The 17,161-nt window shown below is 30.8% G+C and overlaps 1 protein-coding gene and 1 long non-coding RNA gene across 2 annotated transcripts in view; one reads left to right on the forward strand and one right to left on the reverse strand.

The window, feature by feature from the left end:
* The window catches only part of LOC148271908 (hatching enzyme-like), a gene marked incomplete at its 3' end in the record, with an annotated part of 100,922 nt that overhangs the window by 30,867 nt on the left and 52,894 nt on the right, over positions 1 to 17,161 (forward strand). The window lies entirely within an intron of this gene.
* Positions 14,723 to 16,111, reverse strand: LOC148271909 (uncharacterized). The gene is made up of 2 exons (XR_015824995.1): positions 15,283 to 16,111; positions 14,723 to 15,226 (listed from the first exon to the last, which is right to left on the reverse strand). It is a non-coding gene; the product is annotated as an uncharacterized LOC148271909 (long non-coding RNA).

Raw genomic sequence — 17,161 nt, forward strand, 5'->3', positions numbered from 1 at the left:
TAATTTCTCCTTCATTACATAAAAAAAGAACAGAATAACAGTAATTTATGTGTGGGCATATGATTGTTTAATATTTATATATTCTTAAGAACACTCCTCTTTACATCTATTATATTTCGCAATCTTCCCATAAATGTTTTTTTTTTTTTTTTTGTTACATATTGAGAATGGGTTTATGTCTTAGTTTATGTACCGTCCCAAATGAGTTTTTTTTTTTAACTCCGAGAGTATAATATTTTGTTCACGTATAAAATGTTTTATTACACAAAAAGTATTAAACAGTATGTAAAGTGATCACTTTAACCAGCCACTGACAGGTCATAAGCCCTATAAATCCAAAGTCATCTATCTCTTTTGTATTAATAACTAATTATGAATATTGATCTATTTTATAACAATGATTTTGACATGAGATTTATATACTGGTAACGACCTATATACAAGCCCTTGATGATGGCACAATTTATTTTATCTTTAAAATTTATCTATATAATCATTATTTGCTGTCACGTGACTTGATGATTTTAAATTTAAACATGAAGGCTATGTGGAGGTACCTACGTATAATAGATAAACATTGTAGTCAGTAAAAGATAAAAAATGTTAACAATATTTTGAGTGGGTCAAAACGTTTGTTGGATTTATAAAAAGTAAAAATAAACATGCTAGGTTGTGGTCAAAGGCTGTGGCCAAGTTAAAATATAATTCGTACTAAAAATAGGGATTTATTGCTGCATCATAATATATGTATATTACACTAGCGGACCTAACAGACGTTGTCCTGCCCGAACGTTGGCTTGCCTGCTATCATGTTGGAAAAATACTTTTCATCTAGGTACTTTTTTGTGATTAAATTCAAAAACAAAAAATTGTTGATATTTAAAAAATATTTAATTAAAGTAGGTACTTGTTTATGGTTGAATTTCAAAACATAAAAAAAATATTTTTTCAAATATGGCATTTTTTTTGCAAACGTCAAACTCCGGTCGTCTCACCAACGAAGTGGTGTACTTATGTAGGAATACGATTTTTAAAAATGTATTGAATTTAATTTAATTTTAGTGTTACCAAAAATGTAATAAAAATAAATAAATGATACGAGCACGCACAGCGCAAAGATCTATATTTCTGTAAAAATAATCATGTTAATCGGTTGAGCCGTTTAGGAGGAGTACGGTGACATTACACGTACAGAAGAACTATATATATAAAGATTATGTGTATTTTATTCGATACTAGCGCCAAAAGATTTAGCGAGATCGGCTCTAGCGGACGGCGCACTAAGTTTTTATGTTGCAATCTCACGCATGAAAAATACTCAATTTAAAACTGACGCTCGAGATAGAGATGCTTCATATGGGTAAATTATATACAAGACAGAGAAAAAAAAGAAAATATAAATAATTACTGACTGATCGAAACAAGATTTTCAGCCAAAACCGAAACTAAGTTTTGGCTTCTTTTCTAGTTTCGCCAGAAACCGAAACTTATTGAAATACGTGAAAAGTATTTTTTATTGTAAGACCTAACGAGTTCATTAAAATAAGTGTTGAAAAAAATACACGATGAAATAAAAGGCGTAAATTTGCTGAGTAAATTAGTTAACTTTAAACGCTTTTCGGTTCGTTGTCATGTTTTACGTAAAACTAATATGTAACAGTTCTTCAACGTACGCTTTATGAACTTTAACTAATTAACTGTAAAGGAATTTAAATATATATATATGTATATTAATAAATTTCATAAAAGGTGCATGATTTAAAAAAATTCTATACATATCTACTTTTACACATCTAGTCAATGTTATCACTGTAACTCTCCAAAAAAGAGACAAACTCTTGTGCTTGGAGAGTGACTTTCACTGTTGTAGTTGTTTATTTATTTATTTTTTCCAATTCATGTTATAGCTTAATTTTAAGATGTATTTTTGTAATTATATTTCTATGTAATGGAAAAATACGCAAATAAAAAAATAAAAAATAAAATTATAAGAGTTTATATATTTTAAAAACGAGTACATGAGAAAAAAAACATAGGATATATAAAGAAAAATCAATAATACATTCATACTAATTAAAATTAAATGTAGTTTTTACAAGTGTTAAAAAAATTTCTTTAGATTTACTTTAAATTTATTTATTGATATATTATTTTAATAGTTTTTAGTTCATTATGAAGATTATTATAACTTTTTACACCTTTGAAGGCAAATCTATTTTGACCATGACTTGTGTGGAATTTAGGAATTTTAATATTATGTTGGTATCTGAGTGACTTATTCATCTCAAATTCTTTATTTTTATTTTCATATTTATTTGCATAATATAATTTATTCTATAAAGAGTGTCTACTGTATGAACCTTAAATATTTTAAATAGACTTTCCGTATTGAATGTTGAGCACATTACAAAAATATAATCATGAAAGATCTTAGATCTACTGACTATAGTCAACAAATCACTAAATCAGTCTAGATTATTTATTTTTAAATAGAAAATGGCAATACAATAACTAATTATTAGAATGGACAACAATCCAATATCTCTTATTGTACTAATTTTTAATATTTGATTATAAATGTACGAACTCGACTACAGCCGAACGTAATTCGGCATATCCCGACCGCAGGTTTCGGCTGAGCCGAAATTTCAGCCAAACTGGCTGAAACCGAAACTTCGGTCAGTCACTTTTATTAGTTCGTTCAGTGCCGGCACATGTGCAGATACTTTGCATGTAACCTCTCTTTAACTCGTCCGCTCCTGTGATGTAACCGGCGTTACAAATTGCACTTAATTAATAAATATTTCAGCAACCACTAAGAATTTTACCGCAATTATTTTTTTAATCTTTAAGTAAACCCTTAACACATAATAAAAAAATATTTCACGTATTTAAGTAATTTAAACAATTTTTAATGAATTATTTAGTCCATTGGGATCTCCGAAAATGACAAAATATCGAGTACCTTGAGACAAATATACAAAACACTAATTTGAGAGAAAGATATGTAATCTTATCAAATTACTTAGCGAGACACACGTATAATTTTAATAACATGACAAGATACAGCGATTGCAAGGTGATCATTTTCTAACCTATCACGCAGTTACCGGAGAGATTATTTCACACTGTTTGTTAAAAGTTAAACATGCATACTGTCAGAATATAAGTGTAAATTTATGTGATTTATTACGTACAATGTGCTGACAAAGAGACGGATATACTTAGATCAATCGGTAAGTTGTTAATATACAAATATTTTTTGAAATATTAGACTACAATGTTGATGTTTTCATTATAAATAGTATCCTAAATCTCCCAATCATATTTTTTACGTAACATTGCAAAATTGTTGGACCCAAAAATAGCATCGTAAAATTTACTCGGAGAAATGTAAAGAATCAACTGCAGAGTAAAATTAAATGAAATAAAGGACTCACCGCAAAAGATATCGACATTCCTGGAGACGAAAAACAGATTCTCTTCAATGATTATCACGTCAATAAGTAAACTACTTAGTAAAAACTGTAGGGAAACTGCGAAAACAAATATTACAAATACTTTTAACACGTGATTGCCGCATTTTTTAAAGATAAAACTAGACGTCACCGGTCACCGCTAATCTCTATCACCCACGAGCAGGATTTTCACTAAATATTGTAAATTCGTTTCTTTACTTATTAATTTCTTGTTTTGTTATGTCTTTTCGGCACTTTGTTTCACATTTGATTGAAATAAATCACTTTAATCGCCACTACAAAAATCGTGTTTCAACACACAAACTGTTATTGTCACAATTCCGCGTTTCTCGCAAATTCTAAACTGCATCAATGCACTTGTACGTACTTGCCTAGGATAATGAACGCAAGATATATTTACGTATACTCACCTAGTACAGACAACGCAATATATTGCAACCAAAATTATTACTACATTAATAAACATTTTCATTTTGACGTAATTAAGCACTCATTAAAACAATAATTTAATTACTATTTTATAGTTTTAAAACATTTTTATTTGAAAACCGGATTAATCTCCAACGAAATTATTCTGTATTTTACCATGATCAATAACACATTCGAAGAAATTATTACAAAATGAATTATTATTAGTATTTTAACATATTACAACAGAGATGAAGAACATTTAAGAGAAGGTAATATAGAAGTCCAGGCATCTACAGGGCTTATGACCTGTCAATGGCTGGTTTGTACACGGCGGCCTCCGTGGTGTAGTGGTCAAGACGCTTGACTCACGCACGGAAGGTTCCGGGTTCGATTCCCGGTGAGAACACAAACATTAAATTGTGATTTTTCTCAAGCCTGGGTGCTCTGTGATGTAATTCACCACTGTAATTAGGCCTCCTGGCCTGTTGTGGTGCAAAAAAAAAAAAAAAAAATGTATGGCGTTACTGCGTCGTTGCATCGTATTTTTCTGCTGTCCATATTTTAATCAAACTTGTTTTTTTTTATTTACTTGATTTTTTATTGAAAAATATGATTGACATTGGTGGTACCGTCAGCGAATTATATTTTTCTATTAAAACCGCTTATTTTTTTTCTATAATTAGTTAACTGTTTAAACAAAGGAATATAAACATTATGTACAGTGGTATTATTTACACATAAAAATAAAAATCGTTATAACGTAGTGTCCTAGAATTTAGTTCTCCGAACTGAAATCCTAAAATAATATTTATATAAATCTTATTGAACAAATTAAAAACTATTTTCATAGACAATTAGATTTAAAAAATAATGTTTCGTATTCAAGTAGGACTGAGTCCGCTAATTTTCATAAAATTCAAAATCCCGCGACTATCATGTTCGATCTTTCTCTATAAAATTGTTTTTTTTTTTTGTTGAAAAGAAATATTTGCGTTCTTATGATTTAACCAAATATTTAATTTTGAGTTCTTTTCCACATGAAGAACTTTTAATCAAGTTAAAAATAAAATATTAAAATTAGACAACTTTGAAACTAATAAAGCGGTTCATATTAATAAAATAATAATAAGTGACCAAATAAACAATATTTCCTTTAGTCCACTCCTGTCTAGTTTTAAAGATCGTATCCATCTCACTTCACACTTCCTATCTTAAAAACAACGGGACAGACTTATTAGCTCCATATGTTTCAATTTAATATTTAGAAATCACTGTTAAAAATAAAATAGTTAATTAGTTAAGTATACCTCAGTTAAGAAGCTTGCATAGCTTTGAAACCGGTCAGTAGATTTTTTTTTATTAAAAACAAAGTTTTACATTTATTTTATTATAATGAATAACCACAAAGTTAGTGATTCAAATACAAATTTAAAAAATATATAAATGTTTAAGGAAAAAGAGGGAGCAGAACTTTGCAATATATTCTCCTTTTAACAAGTTGTAATTGTTAATTTTTTAGTATATTTTTTTTTCCATTCATAATAAATGTAAATGTGAAATCTGTAATTGGTCTTACTTATAAAAATTGTTTCTTTACACCCTATCTCTTTCAAATTGACTGGGATTTCCATAATAAATACATAAATAAATAATTAAAGAATGTGTAGATTAGTCAATTCATCACACGACTTGGGATTTTTTGGGATAGATCTTCCGGCTTTTCGTAGATCTTTTTGCGACTAAACAGTGTGGGATGAAGTTGGATTGGCATGGTTTAGCTCAAAGTTTTTGATCTTTCGTTTTTTTAAATATATTGTTTACTATTATTGTTTTGCCCTTGTTTGTCTTTGTTAAATAGTTTTATGTTCTTTTTGTTCAGTTTCTTGCATTTATGTTTCTTCATGTAACTGTTGTAATTGGCTTAGGCCGTATATATATATAATTAATAAATAAATAAATAAAACTATTTCTTTAATCTCATTGGGAACAGTAGATTTAAAATAAGGCAAGGAATTTTAACATTTGATCATTTCTCAAAACTTTAAGCACTTAAAATGAAAAGGAAAAAGGTAAACCATTTGTAAAATTCCCTGTTCAAACAAATACTTGTAACTTTTCGAAATAATCTTTCACCTCATTACAAATTCGTTTAACGCGGATATAATAAGGCACGTCATAGTAACATACTGAATCATAACAAAATAAACTGGGTCACTTGTGAAAAGGGTTTCACAATTTCTCAATTTACGAAAATGTCCAAAGTTTATCACAATAACCCTTTTCTATAGTTCTTTGAAATTGCTTGAATATTATTGACACAATCTAGATAGAACAGTAGACATGTTTTGAATTTATAATTATAATGTTCTATCTGCTCTGAGTAAAAATATAACTGAAAATATTATTAAATCGTTTTTCATCTCATAGTGCAGTGGTTAGTGTGTTTGGCTTCCTAACATCACTTTCTGGTTTCCAATACCGACATTTTTTTCAGAACACCGTAAAATGTGATATTATAAATTTAATGGCTAATTGTTTTAATAACATTTTTTTTTTCCAAAACTGTTAAGTCTTCAGCTTGTCCTTAACACGGGCATAATACTCCAGGCATCCACAGGGCTTATATTCTTTAATTGGCTGGTTTAAGTGGCCACTTTACACACTGTGTAACATTCACCATTCTGCCTATATTTGAACATCTACATTCCTTCGACTCTTCGATCTGTTGACGTTTGTAAAGTTAAAGAACTGAAACCTTTACAGTTGCGGGTAAAATTTATTTAATCAAATTATTTTACTTACATACTGGGCAACGCCTGAAAATGTTTTTCAATTGCTGTACTTCTTTTTGAACCAGGTGGATTCATCAATAAAGTTTGTCCTAACTTTTGTAGACAAGGACTGGATTCAACCCCCTAGGGATAACTTTACAATATTCAAAATTTTTTCCGCATTAGGCCATTTTGATAAAAAAAAATCCATACAAGATCGATCCCCCTAATGCGTATAAAATTATCAACACAATACTTGTTCAAAAAAAATTCTTACGGTATATAATTTTTAAACTTAGAATAAGTCATGAATGTTTAAAATAAAAACTTTTACTAAAAACATTAAATTTGTTAAAACTTAACGATAGAAGAAAAATTACAGACCTTTTAAATTTATTCAAAATTGTAAATTCAATATGGGATTGCCCTGAACTATTATCTCTCATCAACTTCAGGGTGCCTGGAAGAATGACTAGACAGGTGCCACCGTTTTGTAGCAACAATTCACGGACAGGGTATACTTGTAATGCCGTTTTAAATAGACTTCATGAACTCGGCAATAGTTATTCCCACGTATCTAATATATTTAGTGTAGGGTATTTTTCCTATAGAACAAACTTTTTGAACTTTTTCAAAGGTGGTGAATGGTAATTTTCCTTATTTATTCATGCATCTCATAATATATATATAAATAAAGTTTTTTGTTTCCTTTGCACAGCTGTATGAAACAGTACTTATGATTTTTTTGTATTACTGTAGAATGTTTTATTATTTAAACTTTCTACTGAATATGCTGTATAATTTTTAGGTTTATTTTTTTTATAAATCTTGGGTATAAGGAAATTTATGTTTTAAATTTTTTTTTTTTTTAATTAAGCCAAATACGTAGTATTATAAATGTTTGTAAAAGGCAGATTTGCCGTTTATGTTAATAAAATTAAATAAAATAAAATAAAACCCTAACATAGGTCATTACATAAAATCACGCGAAATTCCGTTTTGTCATAATACGATTGAAACCCTCAAAAACCCTTGTAAAATCCTATGCAAAAGCACAAATCGTCTTAGTAATCTCTCAGACCTTAGATTATACAAACCTGCTTCAAGAGCACAGTCAGCGCGCGGTCCTCTTGAATTGGTTTCCATCTCCCTTCGATGTGACAACTCCACCAAACAACAGCAAATACCTCAGGTTTGTAGGTTCACCGGTTTCATCGCTCACATCACTAGACATTTTATCGATTTTTCTCCGAGCACTTACACCTCAATAAGCCCAAGGCATTATCCTATTCCGATCTCGCAGTATCCACCACTACCCCATGGAAGTTAGCGTGAGTCACGCAACCCTTAACAACCTTTCCCGTGTACTGCGCGTGTGTTAGAATTTATATTACAACAAAGAATGCAAGGCTCGATTGATAAACTTATTCTGAACAGTGTGTTACAATACAAACAGTTATGAAATTACGAAAACTCCTACAAAGAAAGATAACTTTTTCAGAAATTTAATGAATGTGATAGACTAATTGTGAAAGGTGATCGCTTTAACCACATAAAGACAAATCATAAGCCTAATAATTACTTCAAATTTCATTTTTATTTATGTTTATTGCTGTGCTATATAAGTATAATACAATGATATTATAACAAAAAAACGTAAACCTAAAACTGCACCAATTTAAACGTTTAACTTTAATTTCAACTCTCAATTTTTACTTATTCATATGTTCATCTATACACCTGCGTGAAAAATTTCAACGCTTATCAGTTCATGGTTTACCTCTTCATTTTATTTCTCAAGACACTCTCTTAATACTCATTCACAATTCCTCTTTCTTCTCTAACTCATATAGTGTCCATGCGGCTCGACTGTGGAATCATCTCCCATCCACCATCAAAGATATTACTACATTATCTCTGTTTAAATCACGTCTGAAGAAACATCTCCTTTCTCTTCCTTAATCTCTCCTTTCCTTTATCCTCTTTTTTCCTTTTTCCCATTGAGTAATAGTTTTGATTTAAGTTGATTTATAAACAAATACGTGTATTTCTATTTTTACATATCTTTAGCTTTTTAATTTTTATTTTCTATTGAATATGTTCTGAAACTTGAATTATAAAATTATTTTTTTTATTTTATTGGTTGGTTGGAAGAAATTTGCATTTCGCAATAAGCGCGCCAACGTACAAATAACATTATGTGCAAAAAGTTAAATAAATGAACACATCTACTACCTGAATTTAATCAATTATTGTTGGTTGTGAATTTTTACTAAGAAATATAAATGTCATGGAAGCAGAGAGAGAGGGGAGAAAAGTATAGTTGGAGCTATACATTGTCTTCTCCCTTTTGTGTACTTTTTTTTTTTTTTTTTTTTTTAGAATTTAATTATTTTTTACCCTTCCCTCCTGCATTCATAATACATTAATGTGAAGTCTGTAATTGGTCTTACTTTTAAATATAGGTTTTTTGTACCTTGTATTTATATAAAGACTAATTTCTTTAATAAATAAATAAATTACGTACACATCCAATATATAATACAATTTTTAAGGAGTATCTAATACAAAAAAGTAAACATTAAATTATAATTACTATAGCGTCTGCTCTTTTTGACATTTGGCTTGCCAACCGCCGGCTAAATGCAATACAGCATGATAAATAATAAATAAATAAATAAAAATATCAGTTTTGGAATATATTCCATATTTACACCGGCGAAGTTTAAATATGTGATTGCGCAGCAGGATTATACGTCGCGAAACGTAAATATTTTGAAATTCAATATTAGGTGTTCCACGGATGTTTTATTGTGATCACGAATGCAATAAACAACCATGGTGAGAAATTGTTATCACGTCGCTTATTAGCACGTTGTTAGTTATTTGTGATTGAGCTACTGACGTCACTACGAGCTTGGTAAATCTATTTTTAGGGTTCCCTTAAATAAGTAGGTACTCGCCCTCCAAGGCCGGTCTATAAATAACCTGGCTTCTGAATGAATGGCGAATGTTCTCACGTTGCTGATTTGCTTATCTTTAAAGTTTTGGGCTATGAGGTAGAGGAAGATCGCTCACAAATCAGGTTTAATCAGTGTTCCCCCGAGAAAGCTACTTTTTTATCATACAAATCATCACTTTCAATAATATTTTTTTAGTAAGCTGCTTATTGTATGCTGATGATGCAGTTCTGTTAGCAAGCAGAAAAGAGGATTTTCAAAAAACAGTCTCTAGAATGTATGATGGCGGCCTCCTTGGTGTAGCGGTCAAGACGCTTGACTCAGGCACGGAAGGTTCCGGGTTCGATTCCCGGTGAGAACACAAAAAATAAAAAAAATGTGATTTTTCTCAAGCCTGGGTGTTCTGTGATATGTAATTCGCCACTGTAATTGGGCCTACTGGCCTGTTGTGGTGCAAAAAAAAATGTAAAAATAAATGTAAATGTAAAAAATGATGTATGCCTGGAGAGCGAATTGGCGATGAACGAAAGTAAGTCAAAAGTGATGGTATTTGAAAGGGGAAGTGAGGTTACTGACTGCATAGTAAATGCAAATAACGTCTTTCTTGAACAAGTAGAACAAATTTTGTATTTGGGAAGTATGTTTTCAAGAGATGGAAGGGTAGAAAAGTATGTTAAAAGGAGAGTAAATGCTGGCAACAAAATGAACTGCGTACTAAGCTCAGTAATTGCTAATTAAAAATATGTCAATCGAAGCTTAACTGGCAGTGCACAACGGAGTTTTAGTCCCAACATATATGTATGGAAGTGAAACATGGAACTGGGAAAGGAAGGATGAAAACCGAGTGAACGCGGTTGAAATGCGACCTCTTCGACGAATGTGTGGGAAATCAATGTATGACAGGGTTACGAATGATAAAATCAGGCGAGAGTGTAAATCTGAGTCAAGTATGACTGATAAGATTAAGAAAGGGTCTCTGAGATGGTTTAGTCATGTAGAACGAATGGACGACGAAAGAATGGTAAAACAAGCATATGGCGAAAATAAACGGTATGGTGAGACGAGGACAATCAAGAAAGACGTGGCACGATCAGATAAACCAAAATCTTAAGTCTGGTCATGTCAAAAGCAGACAGAACCGAAGGACATGTATGACAAGATGTATGAATGTGGAAGAAGCTAGGAATATGTGCCAGGATAGACGTGTGTGGCGGTCCATTCTCTCTGCCTACCTTTACGGGGAAATAGCGTGATGGTAGTAGTAGTAATATAACATTTAAATATAACGTGTATAGGTGTTTCTTCATCTGACTAGAAGTTTCGGAAAGGTTCATTTTAGCAAGGTGTTATTTCAATTAGCAGTGCCCTGTAAGGGCTCTGGTGGCAACCCTCACTAGATTTCGGCTAAGTTTAATTAGGTCAAAAGCAAACCTTCACTGGTACTCCTTTAATAGTTAATTCGCATGGTGCGGACCAAGTGCTTTTTTCAGAGCGTTTTCTAAATTATCGATCATTAAAAATAGGTGTCCCGAAATCCCCGTGTTTAATTGGGTTGTGGTCCTGTGGCTAGTGTCTCGGACTCACGGACCAAAGGTCTGTGGTTCGAATCCCACTTTACCCCAACTTGATTCCATTTTCTAATAGTGAGTTATTTACAACTCGTTGAAAATGGCCCTCAAAATGAAATATTTGGGTAAATCATAAGAACGCAAATATTTCTTTTTTTAAAAAAAAAAAAAAAAAAAAAAAAATTCAGAATTTTATTTTCACTCCCTAATTACGTCACTTAAGAATTATAAATTCATTTTTACTTGTAAGTTTATATAATATAGTGATTTATACTTTTTGTAAACATAATAAAATTCGCAAACAAAGGTGTTAATACTAAAATGCCAGTCTATCTACGTCCGAATTTGTGGTTTCAATACCACATTTTACAACAACTTGTGACGCTTTCTTTCGGTTATAGTAAAAACTATTTTGTCAATAAAACCTTGACCCGAAATACAAACAAGTTTTGTTTATATATTTTATTTAATTGTTGTTATAATTTTTGTTTACTGCAACTAAAATCAATGAAAAATAAATAAATAAAATAAAATTTTCATGTTTAAATATATGTAATTTAACACTTTTTGTAAACAAGGGCTGGATTCAACTTCCTAAGAAGCCGTTAATATTAACATGTTACAACAGAGAGGAAGAACGTTTTGGAGAAAGCAATATATAAGTCTAGGCATTTACAGGGCTTATAACCTGTCATTGGCTGGTTTAAGTGGCCACTTTACACACTGTGTAACATTCACCATTCCACCCATATTTGAAAATCTATATTCCTTCAATATTTTCATCTGTTGATGTTTATGAAGTTAAAGAGCTGAAACCATTAATTCCATAAGGATAGCCGAAGAGCCGACAAGTGTTATTTGGTACTTTTTATCTGGAAAAAACATCTCAGTCCTTCAGGAAAATTCTTAGTGAAAAAAAATATTTATATCAAAACAGAATAACTATTTTACGACGTCAAAAACGAACAGATTGACGATTTTTTATACCGAAAAAAAACATTTCATTTCATCGAGATAATTTTTATTGTTAAACAACAAACCTAATTTCCCCCTAATATCACTCGAACGATACCACGGGTAAAAGCTTATCTTTATATATATAATTCTTCTGTACGTGTGATGTCACTGAACTCCTCCTAAACGACTTCCGATTTACGTGCGGTTTTTAGAGAAATGTAGATCTTTGCGCTGCGCATGTTTGTAGATATGAAAATCTTCAATCTAAAATGTAAAAAAGAAGTTAGGAGTATAAATGTTTTATTCATCGATCTACCAGGGTTGCGTTCGAGCAGAATGCATATTATACAAATAAATAGAAGGATGTTGTTTGTTAGTGGATAAAAAAAGTTTGTTTTTGAATGTTTAAAAACAACATACGGTTTTTGTGGATCTGAATCAGATTCTTTCCTTAAATTCCTTTATTTTATAATTTATTTCTTTCAACTGTATTTTTGGTAATACTTAAAAAATAATTACTAACTAAATACATTTTTAAAAATCGTATACCTACGTAAAGTGAGAAAAGCGGAGTTGACATTTGCTAAAAGAATTACGTATTTAAAAAAACATTTATTTTATGTTTTGGAATAGGTACCTACTTAAATTCAATATAAGAATATCAATCATTCATCATACGTACGGAAAAAAATGTATACGACTGGTGATATTACACTTTTATTTATTTTGCTTTGGGCAACAGAAAATCACCAAATGAAGAAACGAAAAGATTAAAATATTGAACTCAATGCCAAATATATAATATATGGTTTATCGAAAATTTGAATACCAAAAATACCTTTGGCAAACCAGCTCATAGCAGGCAAGCCACCGTTTGGGCAGGACAACGTTTTTCAGGACCACTAGTGAAAAATAAAATTCATAAACCATTACAAATAGTACTACTTTCATCGCATTGTTTGAATTCAGGCTGTACGCGCTCTGTAGTATTGATTTTCTGCCAGGAAAAGTCAAACAACATACCCTTCAGTTCAGTCACATTTATTGATTAATCATTTTAGTTAACCGTATTAAAATGATAAAGCGTAACTAGTTATTTTGAAACCGATATATTTTGACTAAAGTAAACTTTAGGTGGTTTTTACAAAAAATCTAGGCGAAGCGGTAACCACGAATTTTCTCCATGTCTCTCTGACTGCGGCCTACTTGAAAAAATATAAAACAAATTGAATACTCAAAAACAAATAACATCTAGAAAACGAAATTTAAAAAAATAATAGCGATTAGTACATTAAATATATTTTTATTTTTTTATGTTGAAAAAAGGGAAGTATTAGCGTTCTTTTAATTTACCGAAATATTTCAATTTTGGTGGCCACTTTCAATGAGTTATGAATAACGTACTATTACAAAGTGGAAATCTAGTTGGGGTGGAGTGGGGTTCGAAGCTAGGACCTCTGATCCGTGATTCCACAACACTAGCCACGGGACCACAAACCAATTCCACTAATAATTTATAAACACTATAGTTATTATATGTAGTTGAAAACATAATCCATTACACAAAATAATAGAGGCATAACATCAAGATTAAGAATAAAGACAAATACATAATTGTTTTAAAAAATATGGTTAGATTTATTAATTAAGGCAAAAATGTGTTCAGCCACACTTACCTCAAACTGGGATAGCATTTAAAAAAAATACGATTAATATTTTTTTTTAATTTTATTTTATTTTTTCACACAAATACATACAATTATAACGTATCCCAAACTCTATGAGGCCAAGAGCCATGTGTTGAATTGGTATACAACATAACGGAAAGTGTAAGCATGAACATTAATAATGTAATGTAATAATACATGTTATTTAGCTTGGCTAAGTTTCATATTTAAAAAGTACTCAATAGAACAAAAAAAGGTGATTATACTTTTATTTTTATTATTTTCAAATATAAAAATTTAACGAAAAAGTGGTATAACACATTTTTACAGAATACCTTAAAAACTGTGATGTTTGCAAGAACAATAATGCAAAAATGATTTAAACAATATTACTTCCTAAAAAAAATATGTACGTATAAATCTATATTTTTTTATTGTAAAATTATTTAATTATCGATAGAATAAGTTTTAATGTGGTGAATTTTTTTAAGTAAAAAAATAATAAAATTTAAACAAAAGGCTCATGTTCTAAACTAGACGTTAAAATACATCGGGATCTACTTTCAATATGAATCCCGAAATGACAAAAAGTTAGCAGCCGTTTGTAATACTCGTAAATAAAACTTGTCGGTGATTCTGGCAAAGAAGGCGTCCATTGCGGTGATTTTTACAACATTGTTATCATGTTAGCCACGTATTTGCAACAATACTTTAAGCATCTTAAACCAGTGTCACATTGTTTTTCGTCCAGTTGCGTGGTTTTTGGTCAACACACCGAGGAATAACAGAGAATTTGTAAGTTTTAACTCGTTAAACTATTTTAAAAGTCAGAATTTCATTTTTCATCATGATTCCAACACCATCCAGTTCATCATTATAATTTTCATTTTTACCGAGTGGTGCAAAATACAAATGGCTTTGTATTGCCATTAATCCCAGTGTATTTTGATCATTAATGCATAAATTCTGAATGGTTTAATTATTTTTCATGTTCGTTATGATATTAACACTTTGAGTACCGGCCGAATACACATAGAATTTACCCTGTGCCCGGCCCATTTTGTGAAAATTCATGCTTTGTGTCGGGTTTCTTAAAAGTGTCGTAATTTTGAAATTACTAGGTTAAATCAATTGAAACTTCTCATATTTATCAGAGACAATTAAAAAAGTCATTTTTGTCTGATAGTTTTGCCAACATTGGCCATTATGGAGAGCCACATTGCGCATTGTAATGTTCGCACATATACAGGGTCTCACTCATTTTTTTGTGCTTTGTATCCCGGAGCCGTGTAAACACGTGATTATAACAAGCATGCGTTGTGTCCCGGTCCCGTGTTTTCACATGGTTTACCAGCAGCGAAAAAGTACTAATTTAAGTCACTAGATTTCAATAAAATGCACTTTTTTAGACAGCTGGTAAACCACGTGAAAACACGGGACCGGGACACAACGTATGGTTATATAATCACGTGTTTACACGGCTCCGGGATACAAAGTGTTTAGTCTAATAATATTATAATTAGCATGTTACTATGAAAGAATAGTCTAGATAAAATCATCATTATTAATCATGAAACGACTTTTTTTGTGTGCATAAACGCCAATGTCACGATAATGATTAGAAAAAATAAGCCATAATCATTACTTCTATGGAATAAATAATTAACATATGAGAGCACAGTTGGAGAACATTTCAGAGAACGGAATTTAGAGGCATAGGCATTTACAGAGATTATGATATGTCATTGCCGGTTTGTGTAGCCACACACTGTGAAACATTCACCATTCTGTTTACGTTTGAACACTAATATTTATTCTTTTTTTTCATGTGTTGTTTTTTGTGTCAACAGACGGATAAATATAATAAAGTTGATGTCCAAACGTAGGCAAAATGCTGAATGTTACTTAGTGTGTGAAGTGGCCATTAAAACCATTAGCTCAATCACAAATAACTATCGACGTGCTTAAAAACGTGGTAAGCATCTGAGCGATCACAATGAACAATAATGAACATGCTTAAGTTATCGCAGTCATAAGTCAACGCGTGTGTAATCTCTAAGTCAACGCTCGTATCGGTTTGTTTTTCGTTTCCTCGTAAATAAATACAGTTTACTGGCAAAAAATCTGCGTTTACTATAAAAAATAATACAAAATATTGCATTTGCATAATAGTAAGGAGTATTTAATACAAAAAAGTGAAAATTAAGTTGAAATTACTATGGCGACTGCTTTTTTGACATTTGGCTTGCCAATCGCCAGCTAAATGCAATAAATGGCATGATAAATAAAAAATAAAAATGGCAGTTTTTGAATATTTTCCAAATTTACACCGGTGAAATTCAAACATGTGATTGCGCAGCAGGATTATACGTCGCGAAACGTAAATATTTTGACATTTAATATTAGGTGTTCACGTATATTGCATTGTGATCGCGAATACGATAAACAACCATGGTGAGAATTTTTTATCTCGACGTTTATTAGCACGTCGATAGTTATTTGTGTTTGAGCTACAGAGCTGTCTGCATCAATTTCAAATTATCAATATTCTTAAAATCCTTTGTCACTCAAAAAATATAGCCTAGCATTTTTGAAGACTTATTGGCTATGCGGTTTATGCGACTGAAGAAAGACAACTTTTGATCAAATGACTCACTCCTCAGTTTACGTATGCTAATGTTTGTTCCTATGTCTCACTGCGCGCACTCACTGCTCACTGACCCTCGATGTGACTCATTATACAATTCTCGGAATCGCGAGTGACCTGAGGAGAAAAATGAGTGCAAATCGATAGGTAGGCGTCGATTTTTGAGTTTTAGTCGAATTAATAGAGTTTCAGTGCGGTTACAATGTAATTTTTCTAACCGCAAGATTCTCGAACCGCACTTTTTAATTTTTAAGTAGCTCAATCACAAACAACTATCGACGGGCTAATAAGCGACGTGCTAACATATATTTATTTATTAACATACACGGCACGCAGTGCCTTTTACCTTAAAAAGATACATATTAAAAATAATATATTTTTTGTATTTAAAAAAATAAATTTATATATATCTATTATTATTTGCATAATCATGTTTATTCTGATCTTTCCGGCTGTTGATTTTTATCTGTTATTCATTGTTTTTTATAAATGTAAATAATATTATTAAGTTAGTAAAAATATGATCTTCACCAAAAAGCCACAGAAAGTGGCTTGGTGGGATTTTAGCTTTAGTAAAAAATATAAAAAGTGTTTCTTTTTTTTTTTTAATTGTAAAAATGTATAATTATACTAGTAAAATAAAAAAAAATCGAACTCAAGACAAATATTTTTCGAGAATACGACAGTCATGGTATTTTAAT

Source organism: Micrasema longulum, unplaced genomic scaffold (assembly GCF_059751315.1).
Source record: "Micrasema longulum isolate JH-2025_06_02 unplaced genomic scaffold, ASM5975131v1 h1tg002588l, whole genome shotgun sequence".
In the NCBI taxonomy this organism is placed as follows: domain Eukaryota; kingdom Metazoa; phylum Arthropoda; class Insecta; order Trichoptera; family Brachycentridae; genus Micrasema; species Micrasema longulum.